The 16747-nt window shown below is 49.8% G+C and overlaps 1 long non-coding RNA gene across 1 annotated transcript in view; it reads left to right on the top strand.

Annotated features, from left to right (window-relative positions):
• The window catches only part of LOC149523494 (uncharacterized), an 86343-nt gene extending 69992 nt beyond the window's left edge, over positions 1-16351 (top strand). The window contains exon 3 of the long non-coding RNA XR_016346916.1: positions 16124-16351. This is a non-coding gene — a long non-coding RNA (uncharacterized LOC149523494). The remainder of the gene's footprint in view (positions 1-16123) is intronic.
• The last annotated feature ends 396 nt before the right edge of the window (positions 16352-16747 follow it).

Here is a 16747-nt window from a genome sequence, read left to right as displayed (position 1 = left end):
CCCCAGGGCCACCCCACAAAGCTAAAGCGGCGAGGAGTCCTGTGGCACCTTATCGACTAACTGAAGTGTTGGAGCATAAGCTTTCGTGGGCAAAGACCCACTTTGTCACATGCATGTATTCATCAGACCCACAAAGCTAAGTTGTTCAGGCTTTGGGTTCAGCACGGGGAAGAGGGGCGTGGACTTGGGCTGGGATTTCAGCCCCCGCAGCTGGACTCCGGGCTTGGCTTTCTGCCCTAGGCTCCAGAGAGTCTAACACTGGCCCTGCTCTTGGGTTTATTTTGGCAGACCCCCTGAAACCTGCTTGCGGCCCCCCCTCCTCCCCAAGAGGCCCCGGGCACCTGCTTGAGACTGGCCATGTTAGGGTATGTCTACACTAGCCCCCTAGTTCGAACTAGGGAGGCTAATGTACGCATTCGAAGTTGCAAATGAAGCCCGGGATTTAAATATCCCGGGCTTCATTTGCATCTTCCCATCCGGGCGCCATTTTTAAATCCCCTTAGTCTGAACTAACTGCCCGCAGCTACACGCGGCAGTTAAACGTTAACTCGAACTAAGTCCTTAGTTCGAATTAACTGTTACACCTCATTTCCCGGACTAAGGGGATTTAAAAATGGCAGGGGATTTAATGGGTAGCAGGTTTAAAACTAATAAAAGAAAGTTCTTCTTCACACAGCGTGTAGTCAACCTGTGGAACTCCTTGCCAGAGGAGGCTGTGAAGGCTAGGACTACAATAGAGTTTAAAGAGAAGCTTGATAATTTCATGGAGGTTAGGTCTATAAAAGGCTATTAGCCAGGGGATAAAATGGTGTCCTTGACCTCTGTCTGTCAGAGGCTGGAGAGGGATGGCAGGAAACAAATCGCTTGATCCTTGTCTTTGGTCCACTCTCTCTGAGGCACAAAAGTGGTGCTGGCCACTGTCGGCAGACAGGGTACTGGCTAGATGGACCTTTGGTCTGACCCAGTACGGCTGTTCTTATGTTCTTATGTTCTTACATACCCTTAGAGTTCAATGCTGGCTGTGAGAACGCCTCATCCCCAATACCCCCTTCATTAACAAAAGCTTGCAGCTACAGGAGGGAGGGGATGACATTGGTGCTGACCATCTCTAGATGGTGCGCTCTTGGCTTGATGAACCAGTTGGATTTCCGACAGCAGTGATGGCTTCACTCACATTCCCTGAAGAAAGGTTATTGAGCATCAAAGTCTCCTTATCAGTTAGGAAGAATGATATTCACAAGGGGGTGAACCATAAATCTTTGACCATCTTGTGGTTGGAGGCATTCAAAGATGCATTATTTCGTTTTCCTGAAGACAGGTAAATGATATAATCCATGGACAACTGACTCCTTCACAAGAGAAGAGAAAAATGACGTGGTGCTATTCTGTGAGGCACATTTATCTGGACAGGATGCAGGTCACTGTTGTCTTCCTTTCTGATCTTCTTGTCAGACTGCTGATGGTAACGGGATGGTGGAGAGTTACACAAGGGACTCTCTGTCTTTCTGATTGTAGTATGTTTGCTATCCGCTGCCATATTTTCACCAGTGTTGCATGCTGCCTGAACTTAGACACATAATAGATTAGCGCATTGTATTTTGATAACAACCTCCACTTTTCCTTATGTAGCAGCATCCCCGATACAGATAGGTAGGCTGGCAAATCTTCCTTGTTTCCAGCAGTGCTTAGATGTCTCCAGGTTCTTCTTTGCTGGGAGGAGCCTGGATGTTTGTAAAAACATTGGAATTAAGAGCAGAGAGTCAACACTATCCTAGAACACTAGAACTGGAAGGGACCTTGAGAGATCATTGAGTCCAGTCCCCAGCCCTCACGACAGGAACAAACCCATCTAGATCATCCCTGACGGATGCTTGTCTAACTGACTCTTAAATAGCTCCAGAGATGGAGATTCCACAACCTCCCTGGGCAATTTATTCCAGTGTTTAACCACCCTGACAGTTAGGAACGTTTTCCTACTGTTCAACCTAAACCTCCCTTGCTGCAATTTAAGCCCATTGCTTCTTGTCCTGTCCTCAGAGGCCAAGGAGAACAATTTTTCTCCCTCCCCTTTGTGACACCCTTTTAGGTTCTTGAAACTGCTATCAAGTCCCCCCTGTCTCCTCTTATTCAGACTAAACAAGCCCTATTCTTTCAGTCTTCCCTTATAGCTCATATTCTCTAGACCTTTCCTCATTTTTGTTTCTCTTCTCCGGACCTTCTCCAATTTCTCCACATCTTTCCTGAAATGTGGTGGGTAATTACTGAGCAGTGCTCCCTAGAATGATCTGCCAGTACATTTCTGACCTGCAACACCACTTCATTCCAGCCCTCTCGATGCCGATTTTGCCATACTACTGAACCATGTGACATAGTGAAAAGGTCTTCTAGAGTTTCAGTTGATACTCAAACCCCACCATTATGAAAAAGAGCCAGAATTTGAATCTAGTTCTTTTACAAATGCAATAGCCCCCTAGCTCACGTCTTCACCCTAATAATTGGCTGTTAGACACAAAATACCTTGCACCCAAAGGTAGCAAAAGGTTTACCACAAACTATCTAAAGGGTAATTGTAGAAGAGATCAAGAAGAACCATTTGTCTGGCTGTATGTGTTGTGCATTTCCTGTTTGCAAGGGAGCACGTACAAAAGACTTGTTGGTCCATTCTCTTGGAGTTTCTAAAGGCGTGCCATTTGGGTTTGACTGGGGATCGGATACACATGTATGAAATTGTGTATCTGTCTTCGCTAAAGTAGATATTAACATTTGAAAAGGCCAAGAGTACTATGGATTGTAAGTAGATGGTTTAGTTATGTTCTTTTTAAATTATGTAAAGCCAAGGCTTTCATAAATAACGAAATGGAAAGTAAGTTAACATGTACAGCCTATAAAAGGCCAGCAAATTTCTCTGGCACTAGAGAATCCTTATGGCCTAGTTTATAAAAGTATTTAGGTATGTGCCTAACTCTAAGCACGTGCAAAAGTCCTTCTGCAGTCAAGGGTAAAAACAAGGGTGATGTCATAGTAGGGGGTCTACTACAGACCACCTAATGGGAAAGAAGAGATCACTGAGGTTTTTTTTTAAAAACAACTAACAAAATCATCCAAAGCATAGGATCTGGTGGTGATGGAGGACTTGAACTACTCAGATATCTGTTGGTAAAATAACACAGCAGGGCACAGATTATCCAACAAGTTCTTGGAATATATGGGAGACAAACTTTTATTTCAGAAGCTGAAGACAGCTATTTGCGGCAGGGGCTGTTCTAGATTTGCTTTTGACAAATAGAGAGTAACTGGCTGAGAATTTGAAAGTGATCACAAAATGATAGCATTCATGAGTCTAAGGAATGGAAGGAGGGGGGGAGAACAGAAAAATAAAGACAATACATTTCCAAAAGGCAGACTTGAACACATTCAGGGAGTTGGTAGATAAGATCCCCTGGGAATCAAGTCTAGGAGGAAAAACAATTGAAGACAGCTGGCAGTTTTTCAAAGAGACATTAAGGGCATAAGAGCAAACTATTCCACTTCATAGGAAAGATAAGAAGTATAGAAAGAGACCACTCTGGGTTAATCAGGAGATCTTGAAGGATCTAACCCCCCCCCCCCCCACAAAAAAAGTCCTACAAAAAGTGGAAATTAGGTCAGATTACAAAGGATGAAGATAAATGAATAATACAAAGATGTAGGGGCAAAATTAGAAGGCACAAAGTGAGATCAAACTGGCTAGTGACATGGGGTTACGTCTACACTGTGGGGTTTTTCTGGGACACTGGAGGGATCCCGGAAAACTTCCGCTGTGTCCAAAGAATGCCTTTGCTGTTCCACCTTTTTTTGTGGAAGAGCAAACATGCTCTTTCATGGAGCCCTGTATTCCTCGTTCTACGAGGGATAAGGGCTCCGTCGCAAGAGGAAGGTTTCCCGCCATTTAGCCCCATCTAGACAGGACCAAATGGCGGAAAAGCCTCTTCTGGAAAAGTGATCGGAAAAAGCTATAGTGTAGACCTAGCCATAAAGGGTAAGAAGAGAACATTTTACAAATGCATTAGAAACAAGAGGAAGACCAAAGACAGGGTACGACTATTACTCAATGTAGAGGGAAAAACAATACAGACAGTCCCCGGGTTACGTACAAGATAGGGACTGTAGGTTTGTTCTTAAGTTGAATCTGTATGTAAGTCGGAACTGTCCAGATTCAGCCGCTGCTGAAACTGGCAGCGGCTGACTACAGGAAGCCCGAGGCAGAGTTGCTCTGCCCCGGGCTTCCTGGAATCAGCCTCTGATCAGTTTCAACAGGCTGAATCTGGACGCCAGTTCTGACTTACATACAGATTCAACTTAAGAACCCCAGGCGTCCCCAAGTCAGCTGCTGCTGAAACTGATCAGCAGCTGATTTCAGGAAGCCCGGGGCAGAGCAACTCTGCCTTGGGCTTCCTGTAGTCAGCGCTGGTCAGTTTCAGCAGCGGCTGACTTGGGGACGCCTGGGGCAGAGCAGCTGGGGTGCTGCCAAGTTGGTCCAGTAGTGCCCAGAGCGGCGCTGCGGGACCAACCGGCAGCGCCCCAGCTGTTCTACCACAGGCGTCCGGAGAAAAGCCTGGTCTGCTGGGGGTGGGGGCGTACTAGCTGCGCCCCCCGCCAGCAAACCAAGGAGATGCGGGCAGCGGACTGAGATGCACCGCAGTCCCGCCGCCCGGGTCCTCCGCGGCTTTGCTCCCCGTCTCCCTGGTCTGCTGGAGGCCAGCAGACCAGGGAGATGGGGAGCAAAGCCGGGGAGCACGCGGGCAGCGGACAGCCCAGACACGCCGCGGCTGTCCCACTGCCGGCGTCCTCAGAGGCTTTGCTCCCCGTCTCAGCAGACCAGGGAGACGGGCAGCAAACCCCGTTCGTAACTGCGGATCCGACATAAGTCGGATCCGCGTAATTCGGGGACTGCCTGTAACAGAAAATATAGGAATGGCAGAGGTGCTTAATGAACTCTGTTTTGGTTTTCACTAAGAAGGGTGGTGGCAACTGGATGCCTAACACAGTGGATGCCAGTGAAAATGGGGCTGGATCAGAAGGTAAAATAGGGAAAGAACAAGTTAAAAATTGCTTAGACAGAAGAGAGGTCTTCAAGTCACCAGGGCTTGATGCATGCACCTAGAATTCTCAAGAAGCTGATGGAGGAGAGATCTGAGCCATTAGCTATTATCTTTGATAAGTCCATGGAAGACGGGAGAGATTCTGGAAAAATGGAAAAGAGCAAATATAGTGTCCATCTATAAAAAAGGAAAACTACAACCTAGGTATTACAGACCAGTCAGTTTAACTGCTGTACCAGGAAAGATAATGAGGCAAATAATTAAAGAATCCATTAGCAAAAATCGCAACGATAGCGAGACGTAACAGCCTGGACTTGTCAAAGACAGTTGTGATGGGGGACGGTCACAGAAGACCCCTTGCGGTGTCTCATGGAGTGCTGACATGGCCACGACCCTCCCGGTCCTGCTGGGCCAGCTTTGCTGATCTCCGCCAGCCAAGGCCCCGAGCTGAGATCCCGGCCCCCCTGAGAAGCAGCACAGACACTGAACCTCTTCTGGTCTGAGGCGAGTGCAGTTTTGGGCCCAGCTTCCTGGGACACCATTCCCCAAAGGGGACCAAACCCCAAAGGAATTATTTAGGTAAGCCCCCTTTAGCAATGAAAGGGGGAGTGTGCACACCGGTTGCTCCTCCAGGTAACAACTATTTACACTGGGTTTGCTAGAACACACAAGTGATTGTATTAAGTACAAGCCGTGGGATTTAAGTGGTAATCAGCGAGAACAGGCAGAGCAAAGTAGATTACAGATCAATAGAAATAAAAACGCTTGGCTATTCTATCCCAGGAAGCTGGGCCCGAAACTGCACTCCCCTTGGACCTGAAGAGGTTCCGTTTCTGCACTGCTTCTCGGGGGAGTGGATCTCAGCTTGCCTAGGGAGGTGATGGAGATATTTAAGAGCAGGTTGGCTAGACATCCATGAGGGATGATCTAGATCAGGGCTACCCAACACATGGCCTGTGTGTGGCCAATTTGTTTGCAGCCTGCGGTGCCGTTTGATTTGGGTTGAGATGCGTTTTAGTAGTTAAATTCCTGGACTGTCATTGTTCGTTAAAAGTGCTGTCCTACAGGTGGAAATCGGGTAAATCTTGCATTTTATTCACAGCAGCAGAAGTGACTTAAATGGGGCCTGCGTGTTGTGTAGTCTCGCCTTAATCTTTGTATTCATGCCCGTCAGTGTGAAAGAAACTATTTGCATATATTTGCATGTCTGTGCAACCACACTTAAGTTGCGGCCCTCAGCATGTGCTCTGAGTATCATTGTGGCCCCCGGGGCTTCCAAAATTGAGTAGCCCTGCTGTATACGGTGCTTGGTCCTGCCGTGAGGGCAGGAGATTGGACTTGATGACCTCTCTGGGTCTCTTCCAGTTCTAGGATGCGATGACCTTTCCTGAATTGGGGCCAAAATAGTCAAGAGCGTCAGTTTCTTTAGAGACGCCAAAGCAAGAGCTTTCCATTTGCTGGATGAACACATCAGATGAGTGGTCTGTGCTGTCCTGTAGTAATTTCGGGTTCCTTAGCCCCGTCTCACTAACTAGGAGAGCACCCAGGCTGGGAGAACGGGCGGACACAAGGGAATGGCCATGACATTTAGAACCCTTCCAATCTAAATCACAGGTTGGGTGCTGCCCCAGTCCCTGATGTGGGCTGTGCACATGGGCCATAGGTCTGGAGGGACAGGTTGCCCTGTGACACAGCTACCTCTCTAGATGGCGTTCTCTTGTTTGGGGAGGGAAGGATGGTCCGGTGCTTGGCGCACTGGTCTAGGATGTGGGAGATCCCGGTACGATTCTCTGCCCCACCATGGACTTTGTGTACCTTGGGCAAGACACTGAGCATCTCTGTGCCTCGGTTCCCCATCAGTGCAGTGGGAACAATGGCCTTGCCCTACCCTCACAGGGTTGCCTAGGATCAGGGGGGCTGACAGCATCGCCCGGCGCCTGCACAAGGTGGGGGGCAGCTCCGTGCGGGGACTCAGAAGAGGAAGAGGCGGGGATGGGAGCAGCTGCGCTGCGGTGTGCCCCTCAGCGTTGCATGGAGCACCCCACCTGATGCCCCTGCTTCCCCAGGCAGCCCTGAGAGCTGCTCAGAGCACGCCGTGCAGAGCTCCAGCGGCGATTTAAAGGGCCCAAGGCTCCGGGTGATGCTGTAGCAGCAGCTGGGAACCCCTGGGCCCTTTTGAATCACCAGACCCTGGGGTAGTTGCCCCCATGCCCCCCTCCCCAGCGGTGGACCTGCCTAGGATTGACACACCTTAAAGGTCGTGAAGGGCTTTGAGCACTACTGATTAAAAAGTACGATATAGCCAATAGGTGGTGGTATCCTCAGGGGAGAGGCCAAGAATTTTATCACCATGGAGACCTCTTCAGCCCGAGAGAGACTCTTCCAGCATAGCTTGCTGGCTGCCTGCGGCTGGGTATGTCCATCCGACAGCATGGTTCCATGGTTCCTGTTACCTTCAGGAGACAGGCTAGAGCCATTGGTGCTTTGTGTGTCTGAGGGTATGTCTACACTACCCCGCTAGTTCGAACTAGCGGGGTAATGTATGCATACCGCACTTGCTAATGAAGCCCGGGATTTGAATTTCCCGGGCTTCATTAGCATAAGCGGGGAGCCGCCATTTTTAAATCCCCGCTGCTTCGAACCCCGTGTAGCGCGGCTACACGGGGCTCGAACTAGGTAGTTCGGACTAGGGTGCCTATTCCGAACTACCGGTACACCTCGTTTCACGAGGAGTACCGGTAGTTCGGAATAGGACCCTAGTCCGAACTACCTAGTTCGAGCCCCGTGTAGCCGCGCTACACGGGGTTCGAAGCAGCGGGGATTTAAAAATGGCGGCTCCCCGCTTATGCTAATGAAGCCCGGGAAATTCAAATCCCGGGCTTCATTAGCAAGTGCGGTATGCATACATTACCCCGCTAGTTCGAACTAGCGGGGTAGTGTAGACATACCCTGAGAGAGAAGGAGCATTTTAAGGAAAGGCAGCAGATGTAGGGAATCTTAGAAACCTTTTCCTGGGTTCCTACCTGGGCCACACAAGGCGTTGTCATTGTTCCTCGCCAAATGACACTAGTGTCAGATTTATGGGCTAGACGCAGGGTTTAAATGCGCCTTTTCTCCTATGGCAATCACAGGAAGAATGTGTCCACACAATCCTAATTGTGAGGCTGTGCTCAGCTCCGCTCTGACTCGTCTCTGCCCAGTGAGGAGTTCTGGGAACCCTCTCGGTGCACCGTCCGCTACTCTCCTCTCTCGTATAAATCATGCTCGGCTGTTGGAGCGCGAAAGCAGACCATTTGCTTTCTGGAAACATTTATGCAAGAGAAACGCAATTCCTTTAAACAGTGGCAGAAATCGTGTAGTGAGGGGGAGGGCGGGAGGGGATGGACACAGCTGGAACAAAGCCACGGAAGTTCTGACAACCCAGTGAAAACAGTACAACCAGCCCCACGTGGCAAGAGACAATCTTGTCATAAGGGACCATGCCAAAATATCCCCAGATAGTTTGTACCAGCTGGCCTTTCTTTTGTGGATGACATTTTGCATCTGCATCTGCAAAATGTGCCTGTACTATCTGTCTACACAGTAAAACGCTTTGCAAAGAAAAATAAAAGCCTGCAGCCACAAGCACAGGTAACCTTGGAAATTCTCTTTTGCACATCACTAGGCTGAGAAGTTTGAAGAGTAATTATATTGTGTCACACACATCAGGAGCCTAACAAGAGGAATTTTGCATCCACAAATAGATGTTTTTGTCCGACTTCTTTTAAACCTGCAGTTAATTGTGGCAGCAAACAGTAGTTAGATGTCTGAGGACCTGTGCAAATCAAATAATAAGGTTTAACTACTAATTGCTCTAATTACCAGTGCAGATATTTAAGGAGATACAAACAGAGACAGGAACAAACCGCCTTGCTAGCTCTTTCAGTGCAATCTGCCTGCACCTTTATTAGAAAACCCATCTCAAAGAAGCAACCGATTTTGGGGGCTGCTTATTGCTTTTTGTGTGGTGTGCTCTTAAGTGGTTGCTTAAGGCAGAGTTCCCTGTCAGTTTGTAGTGGGAGAGCATCAAGCATGTCGGTGCCCCTGGAACAGAGAAAATTGATTTTTTTTCCGGGGCTTTGATTGGGTGACTCACCTCCTTGTCCACAGAGGTTTACTTTTGCACAGGCCATCTTCTGCTTAATTCTGTGGTGCTGTCGTGGTGGCGTTCCTACCTTTCCCAGGCCAAAAGGCTGTGATATTGAAAGCACAGAGGATGACTTCACTCCGGGAACAGCTAGAGCTGAAAGAAAAACACTTATGTGAGCAAAACTACCCACTCAGAATTCAAGCGTGACTAGGACACTCCGCGATGTGCACATCTTTCAATGTTGTTATCCCAGTGTAAAATTAATGTGCAGGTATCTGCGTGTTTATGTCTAGCCCACAAGCTGGTTTGCAATACCCTCCCTTTTAAAATGGCCCCACAGCACTCCTTGCAGAGGAAGCCTCGTTTTGGTCACACCCTCCATTTTCTGTTCCTTACTTTAGAGTTTTGTTTTTATGGTATATTTTGTGACAGGGTCAGGCCAAAGGGGTACAGGAGAATGGTTGAAGGGAAGCATATTAGCCCTAGATTGAATAAGTCTCTCTTCCCAGGGTAAACAAACAAGGGCTAATCCAAATCCAGCAGGAACTTGCCAGAATCAATCAGGGCAATTAAGGCACCTGGAGCCAATTAGGAAGTTTCCAGACTCTCATGAGTGAGACTAATCAGAACACCTGGGGCCAAAGAAGAACCAGTTGAGACTGGTATGGTGAGGAGTGTGGTGAGATGTTGGAGAGAAGAAGCTTGGAAAATCTGGGAGGAACAAGCGCAAGCAGGTACCAGGAAGAAGGAAGAACCTGTGGTGAGGGAGGCGCTGGGGAAGGGACCCAGGGATCTGTAGCTGTCACACAAGTGTTACCAGAAACACGGACAGTTGTTCTTACAGGGTCCCTGGACTGGAACCCAGAGTGGAGAATGGCCCAGGTTCCCCCCGCCCAACTCCTCCATTTCAGTACTAGAAGAGACTGGCTTTGGTAAAAGGGTTTGTTCTGTACACTCGGAGGGACCACAGAGACTATGCAGTTTGGTTTCCCTTCTTTTCCACATGCTGGCCAATAATGAGCATCACACAGCCAACAGCAAGCTGGTGTTTAAATTGAGGGATGCTGTGAGCTGCTGAGGCAAGCGTGGGTCCTACCAAAGTTGAGGAGGAGTTTTGTCACAACGGCTGCGTCTAGACTGGCAAGTTTTTCTGCAAAATCATCTGATTTTGCGGAAAAACTTGCCAGCTGTCTACACTGGCTGCTTGAATTTCCGGAAAAACACTAACGATCTCATGTAAAATCATCAGTGCTTTTCCGGAAATACTATGCTGCTCCCGTTCAGGCAAAAGTCTTTTTCCAAAAGACTTTTGCACAAAAGGGCCAGTGTAGGCAGCAAAGATTTGTTTTCCACAAAAAAGCCCCGATGGCGAAAATGGCGATCGGGGCTTTTTTGCGGAAAACCGCGTCTAGATTGGCACGGACGCTTTTCCACAAAAGCACTTTTTGCGGAAAAGCATCCGTGGCCAATCTAGATGCGGTTTTCTGAAAATGCTTTTAATGGAAAACTTTTCCGTTAAAAGCATTTCCGGAAAATCGTGCCAGTGTAGACGTAGCCAACATGTTTACTAGATCGGGGTGGGCTAAAGGGCATCGTGGGCTGCATCCTGCCCACCAAGCAAGTTGATCCAGCCCGTGGAGGCCCTGTCGTGCCCCCCGCTCTCCGCCCCCAGGTCAATCAGGGCCTGGGGGCGAGGGGAAGCTCACAAAGTCTCCTCCCACCCTGCCAGGAGCACGCTGCACTTAGAAGCACCATGTGCTCCTGGCACAGTGGGAGGAGACTTCGTGCACTTCCCCCACCCCAAGGCCAATCAGGGCTTGGGGGCGGGAGGAGCATGTGAAGCCTCCTCCCAGCCCTGCAAGGGGCTCAGCCGTTAAACTCAACTGCCAGCTGCTGCTCAGCTGGTGGCTGACTCTAAGCGCTGTGCCCCCTTGCGGGGTGGGGGCAGGGAGCGAGAGACTTCTCGTGCTCCCCCTCCCCAGGCCCTGATTGACCTGGGGGCAGCATGCAAAGTCTCCTCCCACTGGCAGGGGCGCTGGAGCCTAGAGAGAACCGCCAGCTGTTCAGAACAGCTGGCCGTTCTCTCTGGGAGAGGGCGGGGACAAAGACTTTGCATCTTCCCTCACTCCCAGACCAATCACGGTCGGTAGGTGAGGCAGCACGTAAATGTCATGGCCCCGCCCCTTCCGCCTGAGGCCCCTCCCCTTCTGCCGGTGGCCCCACCCCTTCCACCGGAGGTCCCTCCCCTTCTGCCTGTGGCCCCCAGTCAAAAATTATTGCCCAGCCTCGTACTAGAGGGACAGTTTTCCAAAGGGCTGCCCACAGTTTGGTGTCCACAGAGGGATTTGCATATGTGAATTGTAACACGTCTGCCTCCAAGTACCCGACTTGCACTCTCAGCTGGGGGGGGATCCCGACCCAGGGCCTCCCCAGTCAGTACACAGGTCTCAGGAGTGTAGCTTGCGCGCCCAAGAGGAGGCTGACTGAAATATTGGTTCAAAGTGTCAGGGACACAGGCGTTCTCAGTCAGTGAGGTAGTTCATATGATTCCGGTTTGAAGAGATGTGCGAGGGGGCAAGATGGCTTAAATGCCCATGCCTCATGAGGTGAGTTAGCTCCTTTAGCCTTCCTTGCGTATCGAGGCTGTCTCTGTGCAAATACACTTTGCAAAGGCAAATAAAAGCGGGCAGAAGGAAGCTTTCCGAGCGCAGGTAACCTTGGAAATTCTTGCTTGCACGTGTCAATGTGTTTCTCACGTCATGAGGCTGAGGTGCCTGAGGAGTAATTACGAGGTGGCTCACACGTCAGGAGGAACTGCATGCTAACGCTCTCGTTAGTTGCAATTAGGCAGGGGAAGATCCTGCCACCGCCCTTCCTTGCCACATGGCCGTCCCTGACAAGAGTGCTCCTGTTGCCTGTGGGTTGGGACGATCTCCCCTCACCTCAGAGAGGCTGTTTTAGGAGGCAAGAAGGATGGGCCGAAGTAAGGATGTTCTCTGTGGCCCTGCAATTGCATAGCCCTGTCACCTAACCCTGCCACTGAATTCCAGGCTCCAGCATATCCCCCTTGCAGCTGTGTTCTCCTCTTCTGCGTGTGTGCGTAACTAGGCCCAGAGCCAACCTAAGTGTTCATCAACGCTACTGCTCAGTGGTTGGCTTGCAAACCAAGCTTTCTGGGTTTGAGGAGGACATAGTCCATTGAAATGTTTTCTGGGACACCTTGAAATAATCACGCATGATTCTCAGACATTGCAAGTTACAGTGGGAGAGGTTTAGGTTGGATATTAGGAAAAATATTTTACTAGGAGGGTGGGGAAGCACCGGGATGGGTTCCCTAGGGAGGTGATGGAATCTCCATCCCTAGAGGTGTTTAAGTCTCGGCTTGACAAAGCCCTGGCCGGGTTGATTTAGTTGGGATTGGTCCTGCCTTGAACAGAGGGCTGGACTTGCTGACCTCCTGAGGTCTCTTCCAGCTCTATGATTCTAACATCTCTGAGCAAAACAGCATGGCGTGAACGCTGGTTTAACATTAACGACTGTGGGGTGGATATAGTTGCTAGGATCTCAACGCTCTCTCTGCCCTTTACTTTAAAATTAAGAAACAGATGGCCCATCGGAGTTGCTTACGTTATTGTTTTTCTTAAGGAAAAACAGCCATAAGCACTTCTCTTATTCTCAAAGCAACCATCTGCTTGGGATTGCTGATCTTTACCTGTTTCAGATAAATACAATAGCGCGGAAACCTACTCGGCGGGCGACCTTGATGCTCGGAACATCGTGCATCTACGTTGTTTACCGTCTCCTGGCGGCACATATTTCTGCCGTTCCATCGAAATGCATATTTAATAGCCTGATTGTGTAGCTGAACGGCCTCACCCGGGTGCTGCCGTCTTACCACCGATATTTTGCTGGGTGCTCGGGGAAAGGGCCTGCCTCTAATAGGGGGCTCGCTGCCTCTCTCTGCATGCAGCACAACGGTGTTTCTCTGCTCTTGTAAAATTACCGCGCAGCCTCCGTTTCCTGCCTTGCCCAGGAAAACGCCTGATAAATAGGAATGGAAGAACTGTGGCCCATTTTACTGGGCGGTTTGCTCATTTAGAGGAGAGCCAAGGCTTCAGAGGGCTGACGGCAGGCCTGCTGATGGGGGGGGGCAAAGAGGACAAAACACCCTGGGGTTCGTGGTGGCCGGAGTCTGGGGCTCTTTAAATCGCTGCCGGAGCCCTGGGTGGCTGGCTCAGCGCTTGTGCTCTCACCTCCCCCCGGCCCTCCCCTTCTAGGGGCACAGAGATGCCCCTCCCACATAGCCCAGGGCCCAGCAATTCTGTCAGCCCCCCATAGCTAGAAATGACTGTGGCCAGGTCCCCGGAGGCTGGGTGGCCTAGTGAGTAGATCGCTGAGTCGGTGGGCAGGAAGGAGCGAACGGCTGGCCCTCTCTGCCCCCCTGTTTTCCTGGCCCATGAATTCTGAGCCCCTCCCTTCTCAAGTCCTGACACCTGGGGTGAGTCCAGATTCCCCTTCATTGGGATTTCTCAAGAGGTTCCCTCCTTGTTTTCCCAGAGAGGTAGGTGTGAGTCTACTTGCTCCCACGGCGCTGGGTCGTGCCCTCAGACAGATGAGCCACGCTCCTGCCTCCTTGCTAGTCAGCCCCAAATGGAGCCAGGCTCCTTCCTTTTCACGCCCCCCCATCCCCGCCCCGGTCTGGCGTTGGTTGCAGGTAAAGCGGAGCAGGGCTAGTTGGGTCCAGAGGCTTTCTTTCACCCTGGGGCCGGGCCCTCCTTTCTCCACTCCCTCACAGCGGCACCTTGTTGTTAAAATAGTTTTCCCACCTGACTCATGCAGGTTTCGCTTGGCTTCCTCACCCTCTTGCATGGCTCAATGTGACCTATACCAGGCTTTGGACCAAAGCGTTCTCAGTGGGACGTTCTGCATTGCCACTCAGTTGGGTTTCATCTCTCAAAATGCACCGGGCCATGCTGTCCGACTCTCCCTATTGCGGGGGAAATGGGATCCCACCACAGCTGTGCCCGTGCAGTTTTTCATGCCTGGTTGTCTCTTGGCCCAGTCCTTTGGACGGTGATCCCTGGCCCTCTTTAGAAAGAGATGCAGGGTGCACGTCTGAATTCAGGTATTTGCATGGGCAAAAGAATGAAATACTTTGTGAGCAAAAAAATAAGGGCCCAAAACAGAGCCCAGAGCTTTAGAAGTTGACTCGGGGACACACAATGTGGCCCGCTGGGCTAAATTCACCCTCAGTGTTAAATCCTGGAAGTAATAGGTGAGTTTAACTGGCTGTGCTCATTATTTCCGGAGAGATTCTTGAGTAGAATAGATGGCCCCAAAGTCTCCGTGTTTCCCTGCATCCTCGCAGAAGCGGGCCGTATTTTTCTGGTGGAAAGAAGTAATTCGTCGGCCAAAGCACTCTCCCTTTCAGAAGACGTTCGTGCACTGACAGACAAACCTCTTCCCCTGCCTCCATGCACCAGTGAGTGCTCTCTCTCACCATGAAACTTCTCCTATTAAAGAGTCACGGTAAAATAATGAGGACTGCTGTCCATCAACTCGTAGCAGCAGGTCAGGAGAGAGGTGAGATTGCAGCATTCGGATAAAATCTCTTGAGAGAGAAATCGTAATGGGGGTGAAGTGCAATAAATAAAAAATGAAGGCAGGCGACACAATGGAGAGGAAACATGGCAAAAAGGGAATAAAACTTAACTGACCAGAGCCACTAATTAATGACCATCATGTAATTAAATTTGTCAAGCTGGTAGGGGAGGAAAATACTAAAAAACCCCACTGCAGTAGCATTCAAGTTCAAAAAGGGAAACCACATAAAAATGAGGAGACTAGCGAAACAAAAATTAAAAGGGACAGTCATGAGTGAAATGCCTGCAAGCTGCATGAAAACTTTATAAAAAAGCAATAGTCTCCAACTATCTACATAAAATACAGGTTGAGCCTCTCTAGTCCTGCACTCCCTGGTTTGGGCAACATCTGTGGTCCGGCATGATTGTAGTTAGCCAAATGTCCACTTATCACGTCCACTTGAAATAGATGACAGGGGAGGGATCACATGAGGGTTACCTGTTGTGTTCTCTCCCTCTGGCATTGGCCACTGTTGGAAGACAGGACACTGGGCTAAATGGACCTTTGATCTGACCCAGTGTGGCCATTCTTGTCAGGGGAGTGGCTAAGTTTTTTGTGGTCCCATAAAGTTTGTTTACAGCCACCAGCTCTAGTGGTCTGTGCTGTTATTTAGCTCTAATTTACCCCTACACAGGGGCGGATATAGGGCAGGGTGAACAGGGCGGCTGCCCCGGGCCCTGCGCCTCAAAAAGCCCCGCGCATGCGCCGTGGCAAAGGGGGCCCCCCCCGCAGAATTATGCTGCCCGGGGCCCTGCAAAACGGTCATCTGCCCCTGCCCCTACATGTCTCCTTACAGCACAGAAAACAGTGGTAGTGATGCTAATGCTGCTAGATAATATCGAGCTTTCGGGATTTGGCAAATTCTCTGGTTTGGCACCGGTCAGGTCCCCAGGGTGCTGGACGAGAGAGATTCTGTGTGCATGTGTGCATGTGCGTGCATGCGTGCGTGTGTGTGTGTGTGTGTGTGTGTGTACACACTCCCAAAAAGTAAAAGGACAAAATTTTGCACCGTAGCTAAAAAGCAATACAAGAGACAGATAGTGCCAACAAAACATCTTTTAAAAGTGGAAGTCAAACTCCAAGGAAAATGGAAAGGAACACAAGCTTTGAGAAGTCTAGTATAATTAAACAGGCCAAAGCTCGGTCATCATGAATCCTTTAGTTGCTTGCCCGCCTCCTGACTTCTCCCATCTGGTAGTTATAATGTCCTTCACAAGAGAAGGTTAGCAGTGCACTCCAGAGCTAATGGGTCAACTCTCATTTATTCCAGTCTCCCTGTGCTGGCAGAAAGAGCACGTGGTCTGTGCAGCATGGAGCTCAGATCCTGGCACTGTAACCGGCTTCCTCTGTAGAAGCAGGTAAGTCATTTTTCTGCCTCAGTTGAACCCGTCTACAAAATGGGTGCGCTGCTGGCCTGCATGACAGGGCATGTGCAGAGAGAAATGAACGTTTGGCTTTGAAGAGGGAATGTGCGCAGTGCTTTTTCGGTTCCATATGTGGGAGCGGCCATCAGAGCCCCCGGAAAAGGCCACTGCCATGTGACTGCTGGGTTTGTTTTCTTACGGAACTGAAAACGAACATGCGTTTTGTTGGCTGAAGGTGTCTTGCTCTCTTTAGATCTGATGTGCTATAAATGAACACCCTGGGGAAATGGGGATATTTCTATTTAACTAGGAGGTAGAAAAATAAAACCTTGAGAAAGGAAGTTAAATCCTTGAAATCTTTGTTTTGGGCTATTTCAGCAAACCTTTGAGTGCTCCTGGGTATCTTCCCTCCTTCAACAGTGGCTCTGGGCGCTGCTCTTCAGGGTTTACAAACCTCAGTGGGGAAAACCAGATTTGTCTGTGCTCCCCCTTCCCCTCTACGCCTCCACGTGGAAGGAACAGAATCTGGA

The sequence above is a fragment of the Pelodiscus sinensis genome, chromosome 16 (assembly GCF_052426305.1).
Source record: "Pelodiscus sinensis isolate ZL-2025 chromosome 16, ASM5242630v1, whole genome shotgun sequence".
NCBI lineage: Eukaryota > Metazoa > Chordata > Testudines > Trionychidae > Pelodiscus > Pelodiscus sinensis.
This window is presented reverse-complemented; position numbering and strand designations above follow the sequence as displayed.